General features: G+C 39.5%; 1 long non-coding RNA gene across 1 annotated transcript in view; it reads right to left on the bottom strand.

Annotated features, from left to right (window-relative positions):
- The window catches only part of LOC110255810, a 377,482-nt gene extending 363,709 nt beyond the window's left edge, over window positions 1-13,773 (bottom strand). Inside the window, exon 1 of the long non-coding RNA XR_002336666.1 lies at window positions 4,054-13,773. This is a non-coding gene — a long non-coding RNA (uncharacterized LOC110255810). The remainder of the gene's footprint in view (window positions 1-4,053) is intronic.

Consider the following 17,284-nt stretch of genomic DNA (forward strand, 5'->3'; position numbering starts at 1 on the left):
GAAACCAACACCTTCATCCATTTCTTTATTTGATTTATTCAAGCTCTGTGGGAAACTCACGCCTACCTCTGTGCCTGGAGAGCCAGCCTTGAGGCAAGGGGCTCCTGGCCATTCCTTCCTCTGGGGCAGCCCACCTCACTGCCACTGAAGGAGACTCTCGAGTTGACTCTGTCAAAAGAAAATGCTCCAACAGGAAATGGATGCCTGGAAATACTCCTTATAAGACTTCGGTCTTTTTTTTTTTTTTTTTAAATAAAGTCCATGTATCATTCAAGAGCTAGCATGATAACCACCAAGTATACCAATCAGCTAAGTTCAACCTTCAGGCCAAGGGGTACTATGTCAACTGCTGTTTGCGCAGGACTGAGGGACATCACTCATAATAGCAAGAAAGCTAAGAAAGGTCAAGTTTCCCAGAGACATCTGGTTCAGAAGAGAAGGTACTCTCCCTTTTAATTTCATTATATTTAATATATATGTATATAACTTCACATATACATGTAGGAAACTTCATATAATTTCAGCAAAGTTGGAAAAGGATTGAAGCAATGAAAGAAGACAATCATGGGAATAGGACCCATAATTATTAATACCATATTATTAATACAAGGGAAATAATTATAGTTACCAGGAAACGTGTGTTTGAAAGATAGAAGGAAGTCTGTAAAAACAAGGAGAGAGCAAAGACAGAGAAAATATGGAGTGCATACATGATAAATGCGCATATGTGAGAAAGTCCGAGACAGAGATCCAGAAAATGAGATGTCAGAAGAAAGCAAGCCTGACTTGCAGAGACAACTTTCTTCTGGAGGTTTACACAAGTGAGGCAATGAAGCAATTTTCAAGTTCTACACTGGAAGATTAGGAGCTGGAGATGAGAACAGGGCTGGAAACCAAGAGAACAGAATGTACCGCAGTGTGAAGATTGGCTGTAGCTGCTGAGCTAACAAATTAAGAGAGTGGGAGAGGTCTTAGAGATTGGGGCAAGCGTGGAGCAGAGGAAATTCCCTCAGTTCCAGGCACAGTGGACAGTATGGTCACTGACATTAGATCTGAAGAAGACAGATGACCTGAGCTTCCAATTAGGCCATTTTCTTCTCAGCTGACCATGGACCAACTTGGCTTGATTACAGGCTCAGCACATTTTCCTCCTCCTGGTAGTTTTAAATTTTGGCTCTCCATGAGGAAATGCTTGGGGGACACAGTGGATCTATCAGCTTGTGCAGCTGGACCACGCTGACCCACCATCTCACTGGCCCAAGGCACCTAAACTCCTCCCTGAAACCCCCTGGGTGTTTCCTCCACACCCAGTCACACTACTGAGATGTTCCTGGAGTGAATGGGGCCATGACAGTGTCTGGACAGGACACAACCTCACGGTGCCAGAGTACGATCTGGAGAAAGAGTTCAAGCCGCGCAATATCCAGCCAAGGGCATAAAGCCAAGAGCAGTACTTGATAAGAGCTCCAAGGGCAACCTGAAGTCAATTCATTGTCTGAGAGAAGATTAAAGGAAAAACAAAATGGAGACTCTTCTCAGTAGATTCTTCTGTTACCACTTTACTATCTTTTATTTTTCCTCACCAGTTACCAAAACTTTTAATTCACCCTCACACAGTTGTGTTTCCTTAAGATATTCCTAGTGAGAATAGTGAATTTGCTTTGAAATTAAATTGCATGTTGTCCCTCCTGGTTGGCTTATGTCCCTGGTTTTGCTGTTCTTTGCTGCATGTCTTTCTTACCTGAGTCGTTTACTGCCACCAGAGGATTTTGCCACTTGTTTCTCTCATTGGAAACTCGTTAAAAAAATGTTAGCAATCAGTACTAAGCCTAAGATGCAATGCCTGAAAATAGCATTATTAATACTTTGTCTTTTTTCATTCGGCTTGGCTCCTGGTCTTGATTTGAACTGTGTGATTTTTAATCTATAATCCAAATATTTATACATATGAAATATATATACATATAATTCTAAACAATGATGTGTTATATGCACTAGTTCTGATTTTAAAAAATCATTTATCTTTTCAAAAATAAGCCTAACATATTTTAAAAAATAAACCTAAGTTTGCCTTTTTGAAGATGAGTGAAAGTATTTTCGTCTAAGATTTTCTCAGTTGCTTTGTAAGCTCTTTCAGAAGGAGACTCTCAAATGAATTTTCCAGTCTTTCATGAAGTTCAGCAATAGTTCCAAGATCAGGCAACATCCTCTAGAATTCTAATACCAGCAACAAGAATGCCATGCCTCCCCAAATGGGCCTCCTACTGAGAATATGTTTCAATTCCTGAAAAAGGCCCTTTAAGCCAAAGCAATTTAAGTACAATTTAGTTTTTCAAGGAACATAATAGAGGGGATGAAATTCCTGACCAATTAATTAAACAATTGACCATAATACCACAGATAACAAACTATAAATTATTTTTCAGTAAGTCATATATAAAAGGCTCTTTTGAAACAAAGTTTTAAAAAAAAATACATACTTATAGGAAGAAATTGGAAACAAAGAGAAAGCAGGAAATTCCTATTACCTGTAATCTGACTGATGCATTCATTTCAGTAGTCTTCCTAGTACAGAAGTGATCAGTGACAAGTATGTGGTCAAACCAGATGACTCACAAAAGTAACTGAAGTAAACACTTAATGGCTCTATCCATTAACTTCCCACAGAGTCAGGGCCTTCGATTTGCTCCTACCCTCCTAACAATAGTACTGACAGTAATAACCCTGGTTAACAATCATTATCATCAGTTTAGCTAACATTTACTGAGTAATTAACATATTAAGCCCTTAACACTGTACAGACATTACCTGTTTCACTATTCACACAAGTTTTATGAAGGAGGTATGATTATTCTCCCCATTCTGCAGATGAGGAAAGTGAAGTAATAGCCCTGGGTTCCCACAGCTGTACGTAGTGGGTCCAAGCATGGGGATCTGACTCCAAAGGCAGGTTTTACTACCACATCAGTGGATTTTCAAACTTTAGCAGCCATAAAAATCACCTGGAGAACTTGTTCAAATGCCAGATTCTCCAGCCCCAGTTCCTCAGACTCTGTTTCTGCAGGTCTGAGATGGGATGAGGAATTTGCACCTTAGAAGCAGCCCAGGGACTCTTAAGGGAAGTGGACTCCAGCCACACACTGCTCTTCTGCCTGCATGATTGTAGAAACTGGGAATTGCCTTGGAATGGTTCTCTAGACTTAGATGTCTTTAACTACAGTGGTTCATAAGTTTGGGGAGGGGGGTGAGTCCCAGATTCTTCTGAGAATCCAGTAAAAGCTACAGACCTTTTCTCAATCAAAGCACACCAAACTTTTTTTACATTAATTTTTAGGGAGTTAAAACACATAAACTCCAGATTAAGTACTCTCGTTGTACTCTCTCTTTACCTCTTTTTTCCTAGTGTCTCTTAATTCATTATTCCCATCTCTAAAATAAGGACACACACCCTCTTGGCTGTCTGCTTTGCCAGGCTATTATGAGGATATTTTATATATATATATATATACATATATATATATATATGGGTTCTGAGACACAAATAGAAAAACTCACGTAAACCTCACATAACACACAAAGAAACAGAAATATCTGAGTAGAAAACTGAGAAACTTAGAAACTTGGGTAGAAAAGAGAAACTTAGCACAAAGTTAAGGAAATAACCAGCAAATAACCTGAACATAATCAGAATGGTCATTTGCCATTTGCTAAGTACCCATTACGTGCCAGGAGGTAGTGTGTTTTGTGCCTTTAAAGCATTTTCCTAGTGCTTCCCAACAATTTTTTGGTGGTCATATCATCTTTATTTTACTAATGAAGAAACCCAGACTGTGAGAGATTACATAATTTGTCTAACACCAAACATCTAATAAAGTTACTCAAACCCAGGTGTGTCAGTGTGCAAAACCCATCCAATTTCTATGAGCTAAGGATAAGGCCAGAGCCCCCTTTCCAGTCCAGATTCCATACACTGACCAGGCAGGGTTTCTGAGGCAAGTCTTGGAACCGGGGAGCAGAGCCCCCACTTCACGTTCCTCCCAACCATCAATTTACCTCCTCTGACGATTGTCCCAACAGGCGTTAGTTAGTATTATCAATCAGTTGCCTTGTCCTCCCAATAGAAGCCAAACAACAGAAGGCACTGAAAATGCTTCAGTTCCTAGTGGCACGGCTGCTGAAGACGGATCTGCAGCATTACAGAGGTTAACATCTCTCCGCTTGCTCTGCGGCAAGTTTCTAATATCAAAACTCTTGGGACTAGATGCATGAGTCAAACTTCTAGATGCTGTTCCAACTGGTAGGAAACAGCCTTTCCTTTAAATAAATTTCACTCTCACAAAAGGTTTTAAAGCACATTACAGATAGCACCATGAAACACTTGGCTACATGTACATCTTTCTACAGCAAAAAACCAAAAAAATCCTCCTCATGTACCAGTAGCACTAAATCTAAGACCCCAAGAGTCTTAGACAGAAGGGATGAAGAGCTATCTGGTGGAAAAGAATGTTTCACTCTCATTCTGTTTCAATCCCATGGGGTCCTTCCTGGACCCTTTAATGACAGGAATTAATAGTGAGAACAAAACAAAACAAAAAAGTGTTAACCTAGTTACTAAGCCCAGCAGGTAGTCTGTTCTCCTTCTCTACAAGCCATGCTAGCTCCTCCTCTCCTGCCTCAGCCCACCCTAATGTCTTTTCCTTAAGGCCACTTTTCATATCACTGCTTGATGGAATAAAGCTGTAACCCAAGCCTGCCTGAATACTAACAGATTTTTCAAGGAACCACTTCAGCTTGATCCTGTCACTGCCCTTTATCCTCAACTCGTGTCAATAACAGTCCTTTGCACCCAAAATGACAGTTCTAAAGGCACCAGCTTTTCTTTTGTACCTCCGATGAACTTTTTTCAGGTAAAAAAAAATTTTTTTAAGGGCAGTTAACTCTTTTAGCTATCTCAGGCTATTCTTGGCTGGTTATGGAAGGAAACCTGTTACATCAGACAGTTGCTTTTCTTATTGTCAAAGATAAGCCTTTCGTACCTGGCCTAGGCCTGACTCCACTATTTATTAACTAACCTCATGACTTTCAACAAATTATCATATATCTCAGAAACTTAATTTTCTTTTTTTGCAATGCCTCCCCTGAGCTCTGACATAAGGGATCATGTTTTCAGAAACTAAATAAAGGACAAAAACATAATGCTTTATGATAATGGTTACTGGCATTGATATATAATATTGTGATTATATTATATATCATCTGGAGGTTTCTGAGACATCCAGGAGAAAAGGCTCATTAACAATAGTCAAGGCAATTCTAAACTCAGGCCCTGGATATATAAATTAGTAGGCTCAATAGTTTTCTACACAAATCAGAATATGTAACAGATTGAATATTTTATTAAACCTCGTAACCTTGGATTTCTAATTCTCACAACTTTCTAGAATACAGTGAACAAATGTGCACTAGAATTCAAGAACCAAAAGTGGTTTTGCAAATAATTGTCTAAAACCAAGGCAATAGCAATGGGGGAGGGTAACCCTCAATAATACCTAACTCAGAAAGCTTGATTCACCCCATCAGTGAGTGGTCAGAGGCTCCACTGAAAAGAATTCAAACTGGCTAGTTTAAGCAGAACAGGGTCTATTACACTTTGCTCAGTGGTTTACGGGGCACTGGGAGGGCTAATGAAACAAACTCTAAGTTCTTCTAGAAACAACTCCCAAGCCACACAGCAGAACCAGGTCACCCAGGTTGCTGCCTGGTAGTTGGGAAGCTGGTCTACAGTCATACCCCACTGCCATGAGCAAGAGACCTCCACAAGCCGTACCACTGCTGCTAGTTCTGGGACCCCACCAGGAGACTGTCTGTCCTAGCAATATGGGTGCCGGGGGCATCTATCAACACACACGATGCTAGTGGCCAGGCCACGGGGCCTTTACTAATAGGGCTACAGAGAAAATACAAGCCCTGCAATCATCCCTGCCTGCAGAAGCAATAACTCTGCTTCAGTTCTGCCCTTCCAACAAGACAGCAGCTAAACCCCATCCCCAACTCAGACCGCAAGGGTGTCTGAGAAATGTAGTGTGTAGCCTTTCCACCCCTGCTGTGTAGGAAGACACAGCGGAAGGAGGTTGAAATAGATGCTGACAACCTCTCGTGTCCCACCACATAAGTCTTTGTTAAGAGACTCATCTGCTTCGCAATCCCTTCTCCTCACCCACCCACCAAGAGCGCTTGCTGACAGAGTTGTGGGAAAACAAGGTAATAAATGTAGTAAGGATTTGGTTGTACAAATAGATGGCTCAAAGTTGGCAGGGCTATTTACACCAGGCCGCTTAGGAGAAGAGCTGACAACTAAGTTAAGGAAACTTGGTCTCCTTTAGCCAGCAAAATTTAAGAAAAAGCTTTGTTCTTCTTAGGACCCTCAAGGGACACAGGATTGCTTTCCTCCCACTAGAGTTCTAAGCTCATGATGCTGGTCTATTACATGCCCTACCCACAAGCCAATATAGGGTAACCGGCATGAAGTCTTCTCTTCTGAATGAGGCAATCAGATTACTCATCCTGAGATTTGCTTAATCCTATTGGGGAGAACTTCCCTTCACACTAAAGGCCCTACCAGGAGTGGGCCCTAAATTGTCCATTTGTTAATAAATATCTAGCCAACAAAGCCTTCTTTCTGCAACGAGAGTCACTGTAGTCTTGTTGATCTTGGCATGTTTTTACAGCAGGGTCTTTGTTCTCTGTGTCTCTGCTGTGTCTGCTGTATTTTACTACCTCTGTCAAGTGACTCTGAATTCCAAGATCCCATCACACATTGAACAAAAGCCTGTTAGGTGCTACTATATGTCAAGTACGAGAGACACAGAAATAAATAAGACAGATAAGGTCCCCGCCCTTTTAGAGCTTACAGTCCAATGATGACTTCTAAAAAGATGTTTAGCACAGAAAGCAGTATTACAGGCCCCTGAAATCTGTGTGGAATTTCTGAGATGAATCACTCCAGAGTTACTCACCTTTGGACTTTGTTCCCACATGTGAAGAAGTTTCAGCTACACAATAAAACTGCTTCAGTGTTTGAATCTGGATAGTCTTCTGGAGGAACACACCAGTCAAGGTCAATCTATAAGCCAGGTGTAGTATGCCAGGCCCCAGTACTAATGTTAGACAGGTAGTTCTGTTCTGAAGGAGCAAGCCCGGTGCTGACATGGTCCATAATTGAGAAGTGGGGCTCCTGGTCAAAGTTCTGATGTGGCTATTTATCAGTGGAGAAGCCTCACAAAACTCAATCTCAATGATAATTAACTGACCACAAGTCACATTATTTCAGTTACCTTCCTGGGAAACAGGGATAACAAGCAAGCCATACTAACTTAGCCATGGTTTTCTTTACTGTGTGAATAGCACCTTCTTCTATTTAGTAGGGGAAAAAAAAATCTTAAATTAAATTTCCCTTAAAATTTACGTGGGTTTAGAAGGTGTTAAAAAAAAAAAAAAAAGGAGAGAGTTGTGCCAAAAAGATTTAAAAATAGTTCTCTAGAGATTTACAAAATCCTTCAGGCTATAAAGTTCCCCTCAGCACCAAGTCAATTTCAGTTTGGTTTATATTTAAGTTGGAATTTGGGATGATACTTCATTCTATCAAAACAAGACAGACTAGTCACACTGGACTCTACTGATTCCATACTGGAAAAGAACAGGCCTGATCCTTGTGAGCAGGGCCTCATTCCCTCTCCTTTTAGTAGTTTTTATTATGAGCCAGGCAGTGATGGACATTAGGAATCCTGAGATGAGTCAGTTATGATCCCTGCCTTTCAGAAAAATAGCCTGTACTTCTCGAAAAGGATCAATTAAAGTTCCATCAAAGAAAAAAGGCCTTATCTGACAGTGATCACGCATGGGCAGCAGATCTTGAGCATCAAGCAAGTGTATAAATAAACCAAGCAAAGGAGCGAAGCAAAGGCTATGTATTCAGAGCTTGCTATAACAAGGAAGTCAGCCACCATCACTTGCGTTTAGGCAGAGACTCAAAGGCAGGCACAGGAGTGAGAAAACTCGATAGTGGGATAAAGGGAAGACTTCAGGTGTACTCTGGTTGGAGGCTGTGGCCTGGGGAAGCTGGAGGTGGTTTAACTAGAAGTGGGGCATCCAATGTGATTGGTCAGCGTGCATGTTTGGCTTTCTTTTGTTGGACCAAAGCTGAAAGTGGGGACAAAATGTAGGAAGCTGTCAGTTATTAATTAAGTCCTTGGTGCCGATTGCTTAGATTTCTGGACAGTCACTAGAGATGGCAATCTGACTTCCTGCAAACCTGCTGTCTAGCAGGCTGGCTTTTGGGGCTATTAATTTTAGATAAGGGATTGGTATCTTGGACTGGTTGCTGCAGGTTGTGGGCCAGAGTTCTATTCTTATACATGGCCCAGCAGTTGTCCATTTGTATATTCAGTTTCTCACAAGCTTAAGATTCAGTTCTGTCCTGGTCCTAGGATATTAGCTGCCCCCTGCAGTACCTCCTACCTAGACCTCCTAAGGGTCTCCCAATATGCTCATCTTCTGCCTTCTATACAAGACTTTCTCCAGGTAAGCCCTTTCCCGCCTCTTTGCACTGACTCCATGCTATGTAAGGTAAGGAAAGCCAGCCTTGTCCACAAAAAAAAGCAAATTATTTTATATAAAACAGCAAGTCCTTGAATCATGAATGATGCTGTGGCAAGCACTTGGTTTTTTTTTTAATGGTATTAAACATCTAAGGACATAAGCACACATCTGCAAGCATAATAGCAAGACTCTACAGCAAAAGAGACAACATAAACATTGCTGAATGAAAAGGCAATTAAAGAACAATAATTAACACAATCCCATTCTAAATACAAAGGATAGAAATAAATTAAATAAGCTCTCTGTTGTAGAAGTAATGGTGACTTTTAATATTTTTGCTTGCTAGGCTTCCTACTTCTCACAATTACATGCATTTATCTGTGAAATAATTAAAAAACAATGAAAAATTTAACTTATTAAAATCTAGAGTGCATTTAAAACTAGGATTCTCAAAGTAGCACATTTGATTCATTAAGTCATTAATAGCTGTCATCTCTGAGCATTCACCACTTCTATGGTTATTATCTCATAACAACCAGGATGAACCTATCTCATCTTACAGGCCAAGGAAACCAAAGGGCAGAGAGTAGAAGCTGCCAACCTTCTGGGTCTGCCAACCTACCGGGGGTCACAGCCACTATTCTGTTCTTCCTCCCTTCTTGTACACTTGCCCTTAAACTCTTCCTCATACCAGGTGTATGACCAAAGAAACTCACTTCCCTTCTGTAAAATGGGGATGGTAATTGTGCCTACCTCACATGGAGGGCCATAAAGACAAAGAGATAATGTACATACAGAGCTAAATAGGGCCCAGTCCCTATGAAGTGTTCAGCATGTGATTATGGAGGTAAGGACCACTGTTTCCAAAGTTTTATGACTGCTCCAGGAAGGGCTTTTATCTTTAAGTGAAAAGAAACAGCAGCAGCAGTGGGTAACAAGAACCCTTGCAATAGAGATTTATGAGGATATTAGATTTTGAATAAATTAATACAGTTAAGAGTAAGGGTGAAGGCTTTTTTAAAATTTTACACAAGACTATCTTTTTCATTGTTCAACAGTTATCTATTTTAGTAATGAGTTATGGTTTATTTTTAGAGAATAATAACATAGAAAAAAGAAAATTTGAAACTTCCTCAGGTGATCTCACCTATGGCTAAAGTCAGGGTGCTCCAGACCTAACAGCTGGGGGACCCCCAAAACACTGGGATGCCACACACCCTGAATTTCAGCTCTGACTCTGCTGTATAATAAAGTCATCAAGGAGTCAGTCCTACACCCTGATGCCCAAGCTCACTGCAGAGGTTTTGACCAAACTGGCCAGGTTGGGGCTCTGGCAAAGGTAGGACTTAAAAGAGTTCCAGGCATTCAGTGTGCAGCCAGCTAAGAACCTAAAACCACAAATAAACAACTTCTGTGGGACTCAATTTGCAAACCTAAATTTAGGTAACAATGGTAGTAATCCCCATTAGCAAGTGATCTGTTTAAAAGCAGCTAATACTCATCTTGTTTTGAACACATTTTCATTATTTTATTTTTAAACTCTCCATTGATAAAAGTAATGCAAATACTTATTGATAATTTGTTATGTGCTCAGGCACTGTTCTAAGCATTTCTCATAGTGAAATGAACAACACAGGATTTGAACCCAAGTTCCCGCAGGCCTATCTCTAATTGATGCTTTCAATAGAGCAAATGTTCTTATATTTTAGAAGTTGTTTGGGTGTTGAAAATAACTAACTTAAAATCTGTAAAGACGAAATAAACAAAATTTTTCCTCTTGACCAAGGCTTTGTACAAATAGGCAGCTTCTGCTTATGGGCTAAACTGTTTTATTTGTCTATTTGAGCCAATTGTCATAAAATTTCCCTCTCTGAAACAAGCAGATGCATTTAACAATAATGAAGGGGGCAAATTATTCTAACTCAGAAACTCTCACAGTTTTTACCCAGAGGGTGATTTACCATGAAGCTGGGCTTATTTACATATCCCTAAGATCCAGGAAGAAGCACAGCAAATTTTTGCTTGTAAATTTGTTTTATTTTTCCTAAAGAGGACTCTAGAAAACAGTGTAAGCTTTACTCTCCACCAAACCTGGATCTGTCCCTTACAAGACAGGCAGAGATGTGATTTGATTCTCAGTTCAAGACTCTAACATCCAGACTAATCCAAGAGCTTTCTAGCTGTTCTCCTCACCTGCAGGCTGCTGGCTCTAATGCTGACCACAGCCACCACTGAAGAAAAGAGTCCTGTGAATACCACTCTCATCACACTACTGCCCTGCCCACACTCAGAGATTCCCATAACCTACACAGCCCAGTCGCTGATGACTCTTCATAACCTGACTTCCACTTAACAACTTAAGTCTTCTATCATCCCTCTATCTTTAATAATGAAAGGGGGTCTGATATCCCCCCTAAATACTCAATGCCATTTTATACCCCTTTCTACCCAATGTCACTATGATTCCTTGCTTTTGAGTGTGACACATTCTTTCCTACTGTTTGGTATTGGTCATGCAGTTTGCTGGACTTATAATCATGCTCCATTTAAAGTAGTCCTAATACTACTGAAATATGTCTGCCCTTTGATAATTCCTACCCATCTCGAAGCCCCTGTATAAATGCAACTTTCTCCAGAAGCCTTCCCTGACCAGAAAGAATCACCACATCAACAATTGTTTCTACAGTACTGCTTGAGATCATAGGTGTGAGTATATATATTCATTTCTCCTCCTGATTTGTAAAATGTGGAATCACACATATTGTTGAGCAAAGTGCCATGCAAACTATAGGTTTTTGATAATTTTTGAAATATTTTTAGTATCTTTAGACCAAAAAAGATTTTAACCTCTGTTTTTATATAAATTTATTGCTGTCAATTTCAGAGGTTACTGGGAAAAGCATGGCAAAAATTATTCTTCTCTGTGATTATAATGGACAAGGACTTTCTTTTACCTGGTCAACCTCTAGTCAGGTAAAGGTGTCCATTGTCAGTGTATGGCAGCCTGTGGACTCTTCTACCTCTTGTCTAATGCAGAGGGGGTAGAGAAGCAGCATAGCTTTTCCCAGCAAGTGTATACAGACGAGCTAAGAACATAAGTAGGTCCATACTCTACCAGCATAAGCAGGGTAACTGTACCACCTTTAGCTGGGAAGGAGAAAAGTTACTAACCATAAAAAAAAAAAAAAAAGTCATGAGAAGGGAATTTTAACAGCAAGTTAGCCTGAAGCCCCAGGGTTTAGGATCTACTCTGGAAAGGATCTGATTTTAAAATGAATTTGGAGTAATTCAGCAAAGGCATAATCAAAGTCTCTAGGATACAGTTGGATTAGATTATTCTGGAACTGGTATAATTAAGCATTAGTCCTAAAGTGAATGCTGTCTAATTGGACTCATTCTATTCTCTTCTGAAAAATTAACTCTCAGATCATCTACTGTTTAATGTAGCTCTTTTGTTTTTATATTTTCAAATTTGGGAAAGCAGTAGTTATTCATGGAAAGGATCAGATGCCAGACCTACCATGTAGAACTTAGAGCAGTATAATCTAATGGCATGAAAATGACCAAAGAAGAAAATGCTCAAACTCAACTATAAAACATGCAAAGTTTCTTATAAGGTTTTTGGAGACTGAAAACATCACACCATCTTAGAAACCAGTCTGTGCTAGGAAACTAAATTTCAAACTGTGCAATTATAGGGTATTTGGCACAACGTCCAAACCCCCACAAGTACCCTTCATTTGCATAAACTAAATATAGGAGATAAATGTTTATATGAAGATGGGGAAGGACAGAACCTTGAATCATCTAGGTAGTTGTCTGTTTTACTAAAATAAATCACACTGTAAACTTGGCATGTTTTCTTCACCCAAAATGAAGAGACCTGAAAGTAATAAAGGAATGAGGGGAGAGGGGTTACATATTCCTATGTTTATGACAGAGCTGCATCTTTTACCACAGGGAATGTCTCTGTCAGGGTTGAAGAATATTTTTCATCAAAAATTTGCCTGTGTTGACTGCTTATAACTATACGTACTTTTTAAAAAATTAGTTTCCTCTTAGTCTTCAATGTCTCAGTTGGGTCTCTGCTCCCCAAGGTAAATTACTTTGGAGCAACCAAACAAAATAGCCTAAAGAAAAATGCTATTTTTCACATTAAATGAAAAGTACCTTTGTCCCTAGTGTTCCTCCAAGATGTCTGAGTCCTGAACCTCAGACTTGGCAAACAGACATAGAAGCACTGATGAAGAGAAACAGAGCCAGAATGAGCCCACTAGCTTAGTGTTTTATTTAAGACGCAAAGGTTTTCACCTACAGATAAACTGAGTGCTGTAATAGGAGAAGTATTTCTGCTCAGTGGTGAAGTCTACTAGAAACAAAATCTCAGAGGGAAAGGCTACCAGGTAAACTAAACTCACTAAAGTTTCCTCCAAGTAAGACAATTGGAATAATTCATCCTCCTAGAGTTCCAAACACAAAGGATAATATGAAATGTGATATTAAGATTTTTAAAGTATACAAATGTCAGGAATAGCTAGCCAAAATAAAAGTGTGGGTGGGAAATGATTCAATGTTAGAAGTTGCTCTATGTTTTAGTCAACCAAAAGAATTCCTGCCAGGATTCACTGACAGGTAGGAACTTTGAACTCTAGCCACTTTCAAACAAATACACAGGTATGGTAGCAGTTAAAAACAGTTGGCTATGAGTTACATTCAACTGACTTCATCCTGGACCCCCATCTTATGCTTTCACTCCTCATACAGCACAAGGGTCCTGATATGAGTCTTTTTCTCATGAACTTGGCAGACATAATCCGGCACTTCTTTTGTGTCAACCCTTGGATTAGAGTTTGAGAAAAAGCTTTTTTTCTCCAGGTTCTCTGGTTTTTATCTCTGCTATTGGACATCTGCCAAATTCTTATGCTCTATTTCTATACCCATCCCTACAGACACTTGGCTATATTCACTTAACAAAATAATTTCAAAAGATGTAAACCATACATTGACGAATTACAAAAAGAATCTGACAAATCACATCTATAGGAAAGATTTCAACATTCATAAAACAAATGAGAAAAGTTATAGAAGAGTCAAACAGAATAAACAAGCTTGATCTAACATACATGAGCATTTAGACCATATTCTCTAATCATATGGCAATAAAATATGGAATCAATTAAAAACTTTAATTCACGTATTTTAAAACTAAAAATATACTTCTAAATAATTCAAGAATCAAAGAAGAACTACAATGAAATTTATGAAATATTTAGAATTAAACAACAGTAGAATTAGACAAGGCATTTATAGTATGCAGCTAAAGTGATACCTACAGGAAAATATATAGAGTTAAGTTCAGATTAGGAAGTGAAATTTTGAAAATTAATAATTAGTGCATTCAACTCAGACATTATTTTAAAAGCTGTGAAGCAAACCCACAGGGGTATAAAAATGAAGAGAATACCAGGAGAAGAAGAAATTAATTAAATAGAAAAGAAAGAGAAAATAGTATCAATAAAATCAAACACTCTTTCTTTGAACCAACAAATCTTTGGCAAGAAAGAGTACAATAGAGGAAGAGTGTCTGCAGAATAAACAATATTAGAAATGAAAAAGAGACAAAATAGAGCTACAGTAAAAATTTATAAAATTATACAAGAATACTTTGAACAAATTAGTCAATAAATTTTAAAAACTTAAAATATAATGGACAGCTTCCCGGAAAAAAATATTGCAATTTCCCAAAACTGACTCAAGAAGCAGTAGAAAACGTGTAAAGGAATATACCCATTAAAGAAACTGAACTGGTAACTGAAAATAAAAACTATCCCATAAAGAAGCATTAAAGCTTCCAAACCAGGTAGGTTTATTTTTTTTTTTATCTTTTTGCCATCTCTCGCGCCGCTCCCTGGGCATATGGAGGTTCCCAGGCTAGGGGTCCAATTGGAGCTGCAGCTGCCGGCATACACCAGAGGCAGAGCAATGCCAGATCCTTAACCCACTGAGCAAGGCCAGGGATCAAACCTGCAACCTTGGGGTTCCTAGTCAGATTCGTTAACCACTGAGCCACGACAGGAACTCCATAGGCTTATTCTTATTCAAGCTATTCCAGGGACCAAAAAAGAGGAAAAGCTGTCCAATTCCTTTTATGAAGTTAGCAAAACCTTAATATCAAAACTTAACATAAACAATGTGAGAAAGTGAAAATATAGCCTCACTTTTATAATTATAGATCACAGAAATCAAAGTCTGCATTTTAATGTTAGCAAAACAAACAACCTTTTAACAAGAATATAAGGATGATTTAACAGATACAAAATTTATTCATGAAAATATTATACTAACAGATTAAGGGAAAAAATCTCAATAGATACAGAAAATTACATGATGAAAAAAGTCAACATTCTTTCATAAAATAGAAACTCAGCAAACCAGGAAGAAGGAAAAATTTCTTTTATGTAGAAAAGAGATCCACAAAAAATGAGCCTCCTACATTGTGATCAATGACAGAAGTATCTGCTGTAAAGTCAGGAATAGAATGAATATGTCTATTCTTTTTTTTTATTAATTTTTTTTTTTCTTTTAGGGCTACACCCATGGAATACGGAGGTTCCCAGTCTAGGGGTCAAATTGGAGCTGTAGCCACTGGCCTACACCACAGCCACAGCAATGTGGGATCCGAGCCGCTTCTGCGCCCTACACCATGGCTCACAGCAATGCAGGATCTCTGATCCCCTGAGCAAGGCAGGGACCGAACCTGCGTCCTCATGATACCAGTCAGATTCATTTCCACTGAGCCACAATGGGAACTCCAGAACATGGTTGTCCTTGACACAACTGTTCAACTTGTAACCAGAGATCTTTGTCAATTCAATAAGACAGGAAATAGAAATGAGAAGAAGGGTTCAAAATTGGCATTAATGGTAGGACATATTATTGTCACAGAAAATCCAAAAGAATTGACAAACTAGTAGAGTAAGAGAGTTCTTATTAAAATAATAATAGATCGATTATTTTTTTAAAAAATCAATGGCATTTCCCTGCACAAGAAACAACCAATTAGAAAATGGATGACATATTAAAATATTCACCCCATATTAAATGGAATTAGTTTTAATTTGTAAAGTTCCTGGGAGTTAATATAGCAAAAAGTTCCACATTATCTGGGAGTTCCCATCGTGGCTCAGTGGTCCACGAATCCGACTAGGAACCACGAGGTTGCGGGTTCGATCCCTGGCCTTGCTCAGTGGGTTAAGGATACGGCGTTGCCGTGAGCTGTGGTGTAGGCTGCAGATGCAGCTCGGATCCTGCATTGCTGTGGCTCTGGTGTAGCCAGCAGCTACAGCTCCTATTCGACCCTAGCCTGGGAAACTCCATATGCCGCGGGAGCAGCCCAAGAAAAGGCAAAAAGACCAATAAATAAATAAATAAATAAATAAATAAAATATTATAGATTGTTGTGAAAATTGACAAGCTTTTCCTGAACTTTATTTGAATGGATAAAAGTCAAAAATTGCTAAGACCGCTTCAGAGGAGATTGAAGAGAAGAGATTTTCTCCATCAGATACGAAAGCTACTCTAAAGCTGTACCAATTAAAACAATGTACAAAAAGACTGACAGACCAATGGAAAAGAATGGTGAGCTCAGGAACTGAAACTTGTCAAAGAAAACATCTTTATGGGAGTTCCCGTCGTGGCGCAGTGGTTAACGAATCCGACTAGGAACCATGAGGTTGCGGGTTCGGTCCCTGCCCTTGCTCAGTGGGTTAACGATCCGGCGTTGCCGTGAGCTGTGGTGGAGGTTGCAGACGCGGCTCGGATCCCGCGTTGCTGTGGCTCTGGCGTAGGCCGGTGGCTACAGCTCCGATTAGACCCCTAGCCTGGGAACCTCCATATGCCACAGGAGCGGCCCAAGAAATAGCAAAAAGACAAAAAAAAAAAAAAAAAAAAATCTTTATGACTTTGGGTAGGAAATAGTTTCTTAAGTAAGACATAATTAGGGAGTTCCCATCATGACACAGAGGAAACAAATCTAATTAGTATCCATGAGGATGCAGGTTCAAACCTCGGCCTCACATCCAGCGTTGCTGTGAGCTGTGGTGTAGGTTGCAGACATGGCTAAGATCCTGTGTTGCCGTGGCTGTGGTGTAGGCCGGCAGCTACCGCTCCAATTTGACCCCTAGACTGGGAACTTCCATATGCCGTAGCTGTGGCCCCAGAAAGAAAAAAAAAGCAAAAAAAAAGGCCATAATTAGCCTAAACCATAAAGGAAAAAAAAAATGATACATTCAATTATGTTAAAATATCAACATTTTATTTAATTAGAACATTATTTATTAGAAGTGAAAAAATTAAGCTACAGGCAAGAAGATAGTTGCAATCACTATAAATAACAAAATTTTAACAAAATTATATAAAAAATTTATAGAAAGACAACCAGGGAGTAGTGGCTCAGTGGTTAACGAAATCTGACTAAGAACCATGAGGTTGCAGGTTCGATCCCCGGCCTTGCTCAGTGGGTTAACGATCCGGGGTTGCCGTGAGCTGTGGTGTAGGTTGCAGACACAGCTCGGATCCCACGTTGCTGTGGCTGTGGCATAGGCTGGCGGCTACAGCTCTGATGGGACCCCTAGCCTGGGAACCTCCATATGCCGCGGGAGCAGCCCTAGAAAAGACAATAAATAAA

Source organism: Sus scrofa, chromosome 11 (assembly GCF_000003025.6).
Source record: "Sus scrofa isolate TJ Tabasco breed Duroc chromosome 11, Sscrofa11.1, whole genome shotgun sequence".
In the NCBI taxonomy this organism is placed as follows: Eukaryota; Metazoa; Chordata; class Mammalia; order Artiodactyla; family Suidae; genus Sus; species Sus scrofa.